This window comes from Grus americana, chromosome 7 (genome assembly GCF_028858705.1).
Source record: "Grus americana isolate bGruAme1 chromosome 7, bGruAme1.mat, whole genome shotgun sequence".
NCBI lineage: Eukaryota > Metazoa > Chordata > Aves > Gruiformes > Gruidae > Grus > Grus americana.
Genome location: NC_072858.1, coordinates 31,330,259 through 31,342,404, shown reverse-complemented (window position 1 = coordinate 31,342,404; position 12,146 = coordinate 31,330,259). Strand labels below are relative to the sequence as shown.

General features: G+C 45.0%; 1 protein-coding gene across 2 annotated transcripts in view; it reads left to right on the top strand.

Moving 5' to 3' along the window:
- Positions 1-398: 398 nt before the first annotated feature.
- BMPR1A (bone morphogenetic protein receptor type 1A) overlaps positions 399-12,146 on the top strand; it is an 87,977-nt gene continuing 76,229 nt past the window's right edge. For both annotated transcript variants that reach the window (XM_054831689.1, XM_054831688.1), the window contains exon 1: positions 399-843. The gene's annotated coding sequence lies outside the window, so the exon portion shown is untranslated. The remainder of the gene's footprint in view (positions 844-12,146) is intronic.

The window sequence follows — 12,146 nt, the reverse complement described above, 5'->3', positions numbered from 1 at the left end:
CCTGGCCTTTCCTAGAGGAGCTCCTCCACCCTCTTCACTGGGAAAGCCCTTCTCGGCGGCGGGGTACGATAACGACTCGGTCCCAGGGCTGGGGGCGGTGGGCGGGTGCCCAAGCGGGGCAGGGAGCCTAGCGACAAGCTCGCTCAGGCGGCGGCTGGCTGCGGCCTGCGCTCCCGCCCGAGGAAGGACTACGGGGGAGGAAAAGCAGGCCCGGCTAGTTCCTCCCGGCCAACTTTTTCCCGGGGTGCCCCGCCAGCCCTCCCGCCCACGGCACGTGTTGATGGAAGGGCGGAGGAGGCGGCCGCCGCCGGGGGACCCGGGGCGCGGCCCCAGCCCGGCCGCTCTGAGGGGCAACGGCCGCCTCTGCGCCAACGGCCGCCGCGCGCTCCCCGCCGCGAGGGAGGAGGGGGGCAGGAGAGCGGCCGGCACCCACGAGAGGCCGCCACGCGCCGAGGGGGACCGCGCGAGGACGCCCGCCGGCGGCCGCGGCTGCTGCGCGCTCGCGCGCGCTCCCGCGCGCTCCCGCTTCCCCTCAGCCCCCGCCGTGCGCGCGGCCTGAGCCGCCGGCTGCAGTGATTGGAATCCGGCTCCTTCCCGCCCCGCCCGCGCGCCGCAGGGACGGGCCGCGCCGCGCCGGGAGCGCCTGCCGGGACGGAGCCTGCGCCGAGCCCGGGCCGCGCCGTCCCGCCCTCGCCCTCCCCCGCCCGACACGCACCCGCCTTCGCCCCCGTCTCACCGGAGCCGTCGGGGCCCCGGGACCGGCCTGCGGAGCGCGGCGGGGAGCGGGCCCCCTCCCCCTTCGCCTTCCCTCCCGCCGCGGAGGATGAGGAGCCCCCACCGCCGGTGAGTGCGGGGCCGGGCCGCGTCGCGGAGGCCCACGGCCGTGCGTGCGTGCGGCTGAGGAGCGTCGGGGCGCCCCGGGCAGCGCCGCCGCACCTCTCCCTCGCCCGGTCGGGGGGGCGCGGGGCGCTTCTTGGCGCTGTCTCTCCCCGCCGTCGGGCGTCCCTCCTCCGGCGGTGCCCGGCGGGGTCTGCACCCCTCCCGCCCCCGGGCTCGCTCTCCGCGGCCTGGCCTCGGGCAGCGCCGTCGAACGCGGACACCCACTGAGGCTTCCCCGTCTGGCGGCGGTTCCCCCCGCCCCGGCCGTTCTTCTCCGGGGGCCGGGGAGCGCCCACCGCCCGCCCGCCGCGGCTCCCCGCGCCGCCCTTGCCCCGCCGCGGCGCTGGGGGCGCTGCCCCGCCGCTCCCCGGCCCGGCCCGGGGCCGCTGGCGGGGGGTCGGGCCGCGGCCCACGGGAGGCTGGGTGGCCGCCGCGCCGGCGCAGGGGCTCCTCGGGGCCGGCGGTTTCCTGCGTGGGCACGGGGGCCGCCGGCACGGCGCTGGCGGGGCCGGGCCGCCTGGCAGCCCGCGTTGCGTTCTCTCGCCGTGCGCTCCCTCCCCCCTCGGTCTGCGCCCCTGGTGTTGTAATCCCGGGCTCGGTGCCGAGCAGCCCCAGCCGGAGCGAGCGGCAGCGCCTGTCGTGGGAAGGGTGCGAGCAATAAGGTGCTTCGTCTTCCTTTTGTGCGAGCTTTAAACAAAGCTGTGCGCCGGCTTTCCAAATCTGTTGGCGTTTAGCGACGTGACAGAAAAACTCTGTCTGAAGAAACAATAAACCCAAGTCATCGCACGTACCTTAGTAGTAAAAGACTGTACTGTTGAGTACTGCTTAAGTACGATGTTTTCATAACTGATTACAAAATCTATTGAAGAGGGTTTAAAAGCATGAATGGCTCTTTACCACCTTTCAATCAACCATCCTCTGGTGGTTTTTTTTCTTCTTTTTGTAAAAATTAAGAGTGAATTCAGCAGCAGGGAATGGTAGTAAGTGTGGTATTTCCATTCAACAGTCGCTTGTCACTTTGTGTCAAAAGTTGTATGATGATTCTCTTCCCAGAGTAAATTGATTGTGGTTCTAATTTACGGTTTTTTGTTCTCTGTGGACCTGTAATGATTTCTGAGTTCTTTTATCAAGTTGGTGTCCTAGGGATTGTTCAGGCCTGTTATCTATAGAAATAGAGAAGCTCCTTTCGTAGATGAGGAAGACTCTGCTGGATTGAAAAAGTTGCCTGATTTTTAGTAGAACCTAGTCCTGGAATAAAAAAGTTACATGAGAGCAATTTATATCCAAATACTTTGTCAAGTCCATAGCTGGAAATACCTCATGTTGTGGCATTTGTAGCAGTCTGGATAAAATGGCAATGTATTTGTCCTTTCTCCTTGTGCTTTTGTTACTTTTGTAACTTTCTCTTAGGTTATTCACCACATTTTGTTTGTTATGTAGGTGTGTGTATTTTATAGGTATTCATCTAGAGACATACAACCTGTTAGGCTTTGAGTTCTAGTCTGAAATTTTGTGGAGGATCTTCTCACACAGCTGCAAGATTCAGCTGCCAGTCCTTAGTATGTCCCGCTGGTCGCTCTGTTCCAGGGACAATGAATATATGTGGCTGGATCTGAATCTTTTTCAAATTGTGAAGTAATTTAGGTTTGAAAGGGACCTCCGGATGTTATCTGGTCCAGCCCCTGTTCAAATTAGAGAAGAAAGCTGTTGGTAAATTGCAAGCTTGAAATAGCAAGTTACTTGGAATTCACTGATCAAATACGTGTTTCCTAAAACAGTATGTAGCTAGCATGTAGAGTTTCTCAAAGTCAGTGTATGGGACCCAAATCCTAATGTTTTTGACACTGTTCTGCAAGATCCTTGCAGTGAGATTTGTGTGCTTTGTTATGAGAATTAGCAGTACTGAATGTGCTAGAGTGTGTAAATGATACGTGTGCTTTTTCTGGATACCGGCGTTCAGGAATTGAGTGATCTAAAGTGTAAGGGATGTAACCAAAGTAATTAACTTTATAGTATTTGGTGTATTTATTGAACTACTTCAAGTCAGGGCTAACAAAATTTTGATCATGTTTGGGATTGAATATGGTGCTTGTTCAGATGTGCACTAAATGACGCCTGCTAGCTTTGTCCAGAATGGGCATGTGCTTGCCATAGATGAGCGTTACTGTTGTATTGGAGTATTGCGTTGCAAAGAGAAAAGGGTTTTGAAGAAGCAATAGATAGCTTTGTCTACTTCCCAGAGTTCTGAAAGACAAGCAATTGATGGATAAATTGATTTTTTTTAACAATTTATTATCTTTTTTTTTTCCTTGGTTTTAAAATTAGGAATGATGATAGTGTTTTGTTTGTTCTACAAGAAGCAGTATACAGATTCTGTGGCTATGTAATACTAAAAAAAAAATGTAGGGAAGGACTTGCTAAATATTCACTATATTATATTTTTATGATGAGAAATCAGTGCAGGCTATATTCATATTTTAAAAGAAATAAGTATTTTGAAAATAGTGATACTAAATAACTCTGAATTAATGGAATCACTGTGTCAGTCAGTGTAACGAAGAACAGTACAGCTTTCCAAGGCATAGTGGGGCACAAACGTGTAGATACGAGGATCTGAGTACATCCCCTTCACAGAATGGATCAAACAACAGATACTACTGCTTGCACTATTTTTGGTATAGCCAGGCTTTCCAAGAGAAACAAACCCACCTTTTCCAAAGCCCTTAAAAGCAAACAAACCAAAGAAAAAAAAATTAAAAAAAAAAAATCCCCCCCCCTTTTTGGTTCATTGTTGTGGCTGGTAGCTTTGATGAGGACAATATCCCTTTCCAAGAGCAGGTAAAGATCTGACACATAGAGCTTCAGTAACTACTTTTGTAAATCGCTGAAGAGCGTAGATGGATGAATAAGACCAGACAGTACATGGCAGGGAACGTTACAAATGTGTATGTTTCTCCCTTGCTTATGTCAAATGTCAGTTCAAGATCTGTCCTTTCTTTCTGGACATCTGGGAAAGCATCTGATATTTCTTGGTTCCTCAGTAAAAAAACGGCATATCTTCAGTGCTTGGGATTTTCTTCACTTACCTTGTGATCATATGTAAATAAATGACAGAAGCAACTCATTAATTTAAAGATATATCACATCAGAGTTGTTGTATGTGGGCACAGATGGAGTACTTAGAGCGTTGCTTCACTTGTTAATATTCCCAAAATGCAGGACTTGGGGGCAGGCACGGAGTGCCTGTGCTTGGTGGCCTGACAGCAAACTTTTCACTGCTGCTGATTTAGTGGTTCCACTTTTTCCTTTCTTGGACAAGATCTGCGGAACCCTCTGCAGTCGCCCCACCACGCTCATGCTGACTGTTCCCTGTCAGAAGACATCAGATGATGTCTTCTGTGCCTTCCACAATGGTTGGTGCTTTAAAGGGAAAGCAAAGAATTTCTGTCTGATTTTCGTGCAATCCCTTAAAAGTTGCTGTGAAGTCTGTGGAGCATTTGATATTCTCAGACGTAGTTTCATTTATTCTGAAAAATGTTTAAAACTGAAAGCAAATGTAAAATTTAACCTGCTATATTGTGTCCTTTAAAAATAGTATGGAGTCTGGAATAGGTGATCCTTGAAATTGGACAAAAAGTTGAAATAGTCACCTCATTTGTCTTCATTATACAGAAAACATCATTTCAGCATTCTGAATGCTCTTATTGAGAAGATACTTGGAATAGCGATTTTGTGAGGGATTCAGTCCAGAAACATCTGCTCAGTACTTTGCACTCTGCGTATATAATCCTCAAGAGGTTTAGTGTGATACAAACAAATAGCTGGCTCACTGCTGACCAGGCAATCAACTGGGGGACAAGCTGCCGACTTGCCAGAATGGTCTTCGTTGTGAATTGGCTTCCCAGCACCTCGGCTGGTGTGTTACAGAGCGTATTAGGTGTATTTTATGCCCGCTTTCCCTCAAAAGCAAAACAAAGCAATTATTCTACTACTCTTCAATATATATTTTTAAATTACTTGTAGTAGGTTTATGACACTGAAGCATTTTAGGTTGCATATATTTGATATATTGAAAAGACAGGATTTCATTCATGTTGTGGTGGCAATAAGATGCATGAGTTTCTGTTTGTGACCCTGTTGTTTCAACTCTACACAAATGGTATGAAAAATACGGTCATTCTGTTTCAGATTTATAATCCAGATAGTTTTATTTGTTGCCATTTTTGTAATGGGTGTCTTGTAGTTGCCTTCCCATTTAATTTGAATTTTGTGTGTTTCAGTTAGGTTTACTGTTTTATGATGGTCTGGTTAACAAAATTCAAAATAAGTATTAAAGTAGGAAAATAAACTCTAGTTAATGATTGTGGTAATATTCATGGATTGTATATGCATGATGAAAGGAGAAGCAACAGCAAAGCCTTATTTAAGGTCCAGTGACCTCTATTGTTACAGTGAAAGAGATTGGCTTGATGGAGCTCTTCCTGCGAGTCCTCAGCCCAGTCTGTTACCTGTACCTACCTGTACCGAATTCACTGGTGGTTGTGTTCATTGGGGGAGGGGGGAATGTTCTGAGTAGCATGAAAGGTATGAACTTTGTTTTCAAAAGTTCTGATAAGACAAAATCTGTGTAGAGGTAGTAGTTCACACTGTAGTGCATACCTGCAGCATGTGGCTGAATGCTCTGATGCTCGTTTTTTCTCCCAAGTAGAATTTCCCAAAATACAGAGGAAAATATAGTAGATTTAATTATAATTTTAGTATGTGACGAGTTGTCTGTGTGTTAAAAGAGGAAAAAAACCAGTATTACTAACTACTTTGTAGCATTGTAGCTTAATTTGCGTCATATGTTATAAGAGCAGCAATGCTTTTTACAAAAAATTTGAAATCACTTAAATTCTCTCAGTGTCTCCTCAGCTAATTGCTTTACATGATGGCTTCAGTCAACTTCATTAGCATAGAGGGTGGAAGCAACTGGCGATTCTTTGTGTCTATATTCCCTCAGTTCACCATCTTACAGAGAAAACTGTCAATCTTGCAGTGTTCTGGCTGATAAAAATACAAGCAGATGTAGCAGGGATAAGTCAGAGAAATATCAAAGAAAGTTTCAGAAGATACATACCAGGAGGGTACAGATCTGGTTCATGGAAGCAATTTCCTTTTCACTGCTGCAGCTATTGAAACAGTCTAAATTTGCTTTTCCTTTAAGTCTCTTGTCTTTATAGTGATAATTATTAACAACTTTTTCTTGATTTGAAAAAAACCTGAAAACGTTCATAAGCCTTCACGCTTCCTCTGTGAGAGCCTGGTCCCAAACTTGACTGGAAATCAGCGGGCAGAGCCCAAATGACTTCTGGAGGATCGAAGTTGTCAGACATTTCACTTCAGTGGGGAATTAATATTCTGCTCATGAAAGATTTGTTGTGCGAATGAGTTCATTATGTGCTCAGAATCAGAATTTCAGTTATATAGAAGTGGAGAATAAGCTCAAGTATAATTTTCTAAATTAATCATTCTTTTTACTGTTCTTTGTTCAGTTGGAAATTCACAGGGTGGTGTTGATGGAGAGGCATAGGCACTGTCCCATGTTGTGCAGGGGTATAGAGGGTTTGAAAAGGAAGCACGAGCAGGTAAGTTGTGAGGAATCATTCAGCAGGAAGAATGGATGGATACTGGAAATAAATACTGTATCATCCCCCTGTGCTTGGGAATGAAAGAACTTGGAGAGTAGTATGAGAGCAAGAGTGGCTTATCAGAAGACAGTGAACCTCAGTGACTGGAAATGTGAATGAGAAAACCAGAAAGCTGGGTAAACCATGCTCCTCCTTGCTGCATATCCGTTGTGGAAAAGAAATGAATCTTTTACAGAATGCTTTGGAGGAGGTTTCAGAAAGCCCTCCTGTACCCTTTCCGGCGTTGGCTGAGGGGCAGGCCTTGCAGTTGTCAGACACTGGTCTGGATGATTGAGTGTTAATTACAAGATGGGACTCAGAGAGGGCACAGGAAGGCACTGCCAGCTGAGGAGGTGCAGCTGTTGTTCTTAGAGTCAGCACCCAAAACAGGGACTATCTTCTGTTCAGATTATTGAAGGAATTTTAGCAATAAGAAAAAATTCAGTAGGGGTACTGAGTGTTAAGTGGAAATGCCTCTGATAGAGGATATGGGATGTTTTATTAGGAATTTTATTTGTATTGCTTTAAAGTATTTTTTAAAACTGGTTTTGAATGTCTACTTTCTCGGAGACAAAGCAAACAATAAATGTTACAGAATGAAAAAGTGCTTTTTTGTTTTTTATGTATTGATGTATTTTTCTAATTTTATCTTGTATATTTACTAGTTCACAACCATTTAATCTTTTTTTTGGTGAAAATATACTTTAGAAAAATTTCTGTAGGAGTATTCTGAAGTGTATGCCATTCACTAAGACTGAAGATTGTGCTCTTCCTGACCCAGGCAAATTATTATTGCGAGCTTAAAATAAAAATAAAAATTCAGTAGGTTTTGCAGCCAGTCTGTCACATTTGCTGAGCTGAACCAGTGATCCTACTAGTGATCATTCTTCTTTAAAACTCATGGTGTGGACCAGTTTGACAGACAGTATTGTATGACCTAGTATACTTCTGTTAGATGAACAGAAATTTTCTTGAAGAATGCTAACTCCATTTAAATTATTACTTTTTAAAACTACTTTTGCATTACTTGATACTTTACTGAGTTGATTTAAGTTGACAACCACTGATAGTGGTTTGCACTGATCTTTGTATGTTTTTGTAAAGCTCTTTTGGTACTTGGTGAGTTGGGTTTTTTTAAGCTTACAACTACAATTAGTTTAATACGACTCTAAAAAGAAAGAATCAAAACCTGGAACGTTGTCCTACTCAGAAGTTAACACAGAGGGCTCCGGTGAAGTGTAGCAACATTCCCATATAGCTGATATTCTTCAGTTTCCTGCTCTTAAAATTTCATGGAAGGAATGCAGTTAGAGACTCGCCAATTTGGGTTAAACTAGGAACTGTGAAACCCGACCCAGACAGGACAGTTTTTATTCAAACCCAAGCCTCTATTGAACTGTCTGTTTTTGTTCCGCCCCTGGCCCTGCTTCACTCCCCCGCTTCTCTTCAAATTCACAAGTTTTTAAATGTAGAGATGTTTCTAATTTAGAAAATTATTTTGGCATAATGAACTAAAACAGAAAGGAGGGGACTAAACTGAGGGAGGTCAAAAAACAGATGGAAATAGAAAATCTGAAAACATCTAGTAAAAAAAAAAATCAGCCTTGAAATAATGGAATCTAAATGCTGAAATTATACATCTGCTTGGCAGCTGTGCATTCCTTAGCCAGAGGTTCTGCTGCAGAAATGGCATTAGTCAACTTTTTCTCAAAGTTTCAAATGCTGTTTTATAATATTTAGATCTCTCTGTAATACTTTTGGTAATAGTCTTGGGAACCTGGGGTGGGGGTGAGAACAGAGGTAGAGGGAAGAGCTGGTGAGCTTATGCAAGAATTGCCTTCTTTGTCCTTAAGCATCTGCAGTGTGTATGGTTGTTCACTGCAATGAAATTTTGTTATTTTCTTTCTTGGTAGTTCTTTATGAGTATCTCTTAATTTCTGCTGATTTAATTTCAGAAGTGAGGCTGGTTACAGGAAAAATAACCAAATAAAAATATATTAAATGAGGGTGCACTAGTGAGAAAAGAATGTTACAAATGAAGAAACCTGCCTCAAGCATTTTGCTCCCAACAATCTTCAGCAGTATTGCTCCAGAGGAAAGTGTAAGACTGTCTGCAGCACACAACTGTGGAGTCACACTGCTCTGTGGAAGCTTCTTCCTACAGCCCAATAACCAGGAGCTAGTGGAGACTGTAATGCACATTGAATACGTTTATATATCCACATGGTGCAGTTTAACCTGGCAGGCAGCTAAAACACCCATACAGCCGTTCGCTCACCGCCCCTGGCTCCACCCTCCCCCCACAGTGGAATGGGGAAGAGAATCCAAAATAAAAATGTAAGACTCATGGGTTGAGATAAAGACAGTTTAATAGGATAGACAAGGAAGATAATAATAAAATATACAAAATGAGTGATGCACAGCACAATTGCTCACCACCCGGAGCCGGTGCTCAGCTAGTTCCTTAGCCTTGCTGCCTCCCGGCCAACCCCCAGTTATGTACAGAGCATGACGTCATATGGTATGGAATATCCCTTTGGCCAGTCTGGGTCAGCTGTCCTGGCTGTGTCCCCTCCCAGCTTCTTGGGCACCCCTCTGGCCTTCTTGCTGTCAGGGCAGTATGAGAAGCTGAAAAGTCTTTGACTGCTTGGCAGCAACTAAAATACTGTTGTGTTATCAACATTATTCTCATCCTAAATCCAAAACACAGCACTAACCCGCTGCTAGGAAGAAAATTAACTCTATCCTAGCTGAAACCAGGACACCACAGCATGTTTTTATACAGTATCTTGAGATGTTAAAGCATTTTAGTTAGAAAAGGTCTCTCTAAGCTATTAATCAAGTAATAAAAATGTGTAATTTTATGTTTTCCTTCATGTTTTTTTTTCTTTGTACTTTTTTGACAATTTTTGGTATTCATCAGAGTTACCTGTTGGCACTGAGATTTACGTATGTTAGAGCAGGTCTTTGAGCAGGGGTTGGTTTGAGTGCTGATGTAAATGGTGATTTAGTGTAATAGCCTATGATGATTTTTGCTGTATAAAAATATAACAACCAAGGTGACTCTTGCTTCAAAGAATTTTAGCCAAAATTTTAAAGTTTGAGGTTATGTAAGATAAATGTCATGGTTTTCAGAAATGTTGAATATTGTTTTCAAAGTGTATCTGGTTTTGGAAGAAGTAATTGTTTACAGGAAGATATTTTGTACTATGTGTACTTGGAACAACTGAAGGTAGAATAATTCTCCTTCAGTTTACTTTCAGTGAGAAGAGAAGCCGTGGGTGTGCTGCAAATACAGATGGTAGGGTCTCCTGAGGATTTAAGAGCAGAAATGGGGCTTGGGGCAGGGTAGTGTGTGGGCTTAGGTAACAGGGGGTGTGGGCAGAAGAGCAGTGGTGTGGTGAGAAAGGTTTGAGCCCTGGAGGTGGGACTCATCCTTCACCAGAGCCCTCCTCTAAGAGGGTCTCTTGCCTGGGGGTAGGAGTGACAGAATCGTGTATCTCCTTTCTCTGTATATAACTGCATAGCACACCTTTCCGTATCTATCCATACTTTTCCTTTCTGCAAGTAGTTACTGTTTCGTTGTCACTTTTGATTTTTCCCTCCAGCACCTGTGACTTCGTCATAGCGTGAACTGAGGTTTCAGGCTATTAAAGTGTAGCCAATATGACGTTTCCCTCTGCACAGACTAAGTTTAATACGTTATTTGGATTTGACTCTGCCATAGGTTGTGGAAAAGACTGGGCACAAACAGGAGAAGTCAGAGGTCTGCATGCAGTCGCATGGCTGCAGTCTTGTTGAGATCAGAGAGGTGGTGAGACAGCTGACATGGCTAGAGTGCTGTGAGAACTGGTTATGGGCTCTCCAGGGAGGACAGGTGGGGATGGTGAGGGGTGCAGGGTGTTGCGGGGGGGTTTTTTGTGAGAGCGCCATGGGAATTGATGGAGCTCTGCCTCATGTGTGGATGAGGAGTCAGTTGAGAGCTTATGCATCGGGATTAGCAGCAGGTCAGCATGGGTGATGTTGATGGGGATCTAATCAACTTCTGCAATGAAATGGCTAGCTCAGTGAATTAGTGGAGGGCAGTGGATATTGTTTATCTTGACTTCTATGAGAGTTTTAACGATGTCTTTTATAACATCCTCATCAACAAACTGATGGAAGTACAAACTAGACAAATGGACAGTGAGATAGATTGAAAGCTGGATGAGCTACCAGGTTCAGAATTGTGATCAGCAGCATGAAGTCCAGCTGGAGACCAGTCACTAGCAGTGTGCCCCAGGGACTGATGTTGGGTTCCAGTGCAACATCTTCATAAATGACCTGGATGATGGGACAGAGTGCACCCTCAGCGAGTTCGTAGGTGATACAGAACTGGGAGGAGCATTTGATAGCCAGGTGGTTGTGCAGCTGCTCAGAGGGACGTAGATGGACTGGAGAAGCGAGCAACAAAGCTCATCAAAGGGAAATGCAAAGCCCTGCACCTGGGGAGGAATAACCCCATGTGCTGGTGCAGACTGGGGACTGACTGCCTGGAAAGCAGCTTTGCAGACAAGGACCTGGGGGTCATACTAGATAACAAGTTGAACATGAGCCAGCAGACGTGCCCATGTGGCAAAGAAGGACAGGAGCCTCCTGGGCTGTGGTAGGGAGAGTGTTGTGGGCAGGCTGAGGGAGGTGATGGTACCCTTCAGCTCAGCACTGGTGAGACGCATCTGGAAGGCCCTGGCCGGTTCTGCGCTCCCAGGAAGAAATCGGCAGGTACCTCCGTGGCAGAGAAGTGCTAACAGCCTGGCTGGAAGTGACAGGGCCTGTGCTCTTCTGTGTGTTTGGAAATAGTGTGGGAAGGGGAGTGGATGGTGAGGTGGTGAAACTTGTAGCTGATGCAGGTGTTGTAAACTGGCTGTAGCAGTACTCAATGCCTTGATGATAAAATATCAGATGAGGTACAGTAAGTGCAATGTAATTTAATTCAGACAGAGGAAAAACAGTAATAGGCTCTAAATTAGGTATTAATACTTGGGGAGATCTTGGATAGTTTTTCAAATAGCTCTTCACTATGAAGCTCCAACTTTAGGTTGCATCTATCTGCTTATGGTGTTTAAAACTTTTTTTCTCTCTCTCTTTCTTCCCTTTGGCTGTGTGTTTCCACTGTCACTTTTGTATTTGTGTAATTGTGGCCAGGTGGGAGGTTGGATTTGTTTTCTAATCTGGCTGAAAACTAACCCTATAAAAACCACTGTGTTTTCAGTAGTTCCAGCTCACTGTGAGACCATATGAGGAGTAAAGGGAGAAGAGGGGCAGCGCTCCCCTTCTTAAAATCAGCACAGTCTTAAATAAGTCTAAGCCAATTTTGAAGCAGTATTCTGTATAGTGATTATATAAGGGGTGGGTTTTTTTAAAATGTGATTATGCAGCTGTACATGTTTATTATATATGGACATGCATGTTATGTAGTTCTGGTAACATAATTTCAACAATCTCATTAAAACTAGAAGGTATTTTTTTGTTTGTTTTGGTTTGTTTTTTTTCCTTCCTCCAGCAGTACAAATGGGATGAAGTACTAAATAGACTTGAGTTCTTGAGACAGGGAAACAG